The sequence below is a fragment of the Notamacropus eugenii genome, chromosome Y (genome assembly GCF_028372415.1).
Source record: "Notamacropus eugenii isolate mMacEug1 chromosome Y, mMacEug1.pri_v2, whole genome shotgun sequence".
Taxonomy (NCBI): Eukaryota; Metazoa; Chordata; class Mammalia; order Diprotodontia; family Macropodidae; genus Notamacropus; species Notamacropus eugenii.
This window is the reverse complement of record NC_092880.1, coordinates 3709027-3710577: the sequence shown is the minus strand read 5'-3', so window position 1 is coordinate 3710577 and position 1551 is coordinate 3709027. Positions and strand designations below refer to the sequence as shown.

The 1551-nt window shown below is 35.3% G+C and overlaps 1 pseudogene; it reads right to left on the bottom strand.

Annotated features, from left to right (window-relative positions):
- Window positions 1-225: 225 nt before the first annotated feature.
- Window positions 226-1162, bottom strand: LOC140516712 (olfactory receptor 4C12-like; annotated as a pseudogene).
- Window positions 1163-1551: the final 389 nt, after the last annotated feature.

Below are 1551 nucleotides of genomic sequence, written 5' to 3'. Positions count from 1 at the left end.
TATTTCTGTTTTTCTACTTGTATCTTGATTACTATCTTCAAGTAAATTTGTATTCATTGTTTATTAAGCTAAATTGCTTTCAAACAGATAAGAGAATTGTAAATGTATTTACTGCCTCATAAATTTTATTTCCTTTGGCCAAGGATTTGATCACTTCATTCTCCTTAAGGACTACTCTAAAGTCTGGTTTATAAAAACGAATTATTTTCTCCCCTGCCATTCTTTTTATTTATTATGCGAATTGTTGTTGTTGTTTTCATTCCACAGCTTCCTCACTGCATTTTTTTTTTATCTCTCTGTTCCTGAGGGAGCATATTAAGGGATTTAACAATTGAGATACCATAGTATAGAATACAGCAACTGCCTTATCAATACACAAAGTGACCACAGGCCTCAGGTACACAAATATGCAAGAGAAAAGGACAAGACTACTACAATTATATGGGAGATATAGGTGGAGAGGGTTTGCGCTTCCTCTCCAGACTGTGATTCTTCAAGGAATGCAGGATGACAACATAGGATGCCATCAAGAATAAGGAGTTTAACAGAACTATGCAGCCACTGTTCAATGCCACATATAGACCAAGGTTATGGGTATCCATGCAAATGAGACTGAGCAAAGGGTACAAGTCAGACATATAGTGATCTATGATGTTAAGTCCACAGAAAGGGAGTCAAATTGTGAAAAGCATCTGGATTGTTGCATGGAGAAAGCCACCAATCCAAGCTACAATCACAAAAATGACACATAACTTCCTGTTCATAATGATCATGTAGTGCAGGAACTTACCAGCGGCTACATATCTATCATAGGCCATTATCATGAGCAGGATGATTTCAGTACCCCAAATGATATGCACTGCATAGACCTAGGTAATGCACCCATTAAAGGAGATGACTTTTTTCTCATGGAGGTAATTCATGATGAGTTTAGGAGATGAAGAAGTTTAATAAATTACATCAATGAAAGACAAATTTTCCAGGAACAAATAACTGGGAGAGCTTAATGTATGACTGGTGGTAATGGTGACCACAAGGAGCAAGTTGGCTGTCAGAGTTAGCATGCATAAGGCAAGAAACACTATAAATATAATTTTTTCAGCTTTGGATTCTTTGTATGTCCTAGTAAGATGAATTCTGTCACATTTCTTCCATTATTCATTTATGTGGTTTAAGTAGCAAATAGAGAAATTAGAGTTGTTTTATCAGCAATGAAAAGTCAAGAATTATAGCATGTCACATGGGTCAGCACTTCATTTTGAACAAATTAAGAGTCAAACTATCATAATTGTCAACTGTTCTAATGTAAACCTCTCCAGTGATGGATTTTCCTGCTCTTTCCCTGATTTGGATCTTTAATGATTTCTGTCTTTAATAACCCTGATAATTCACTTCCCTATGCAACAGAGCTATTGGAATATTTTGAGAAGATAAACATTCTGTTAAAAATTTCCTCAGTACAATAGAACACATCTAGGGATTAGAAATCTTTCAAAAGCCAGATATTGTTTCATGACTTTTTCTGGAAATATAGGAAGAGTAAATAGTGCG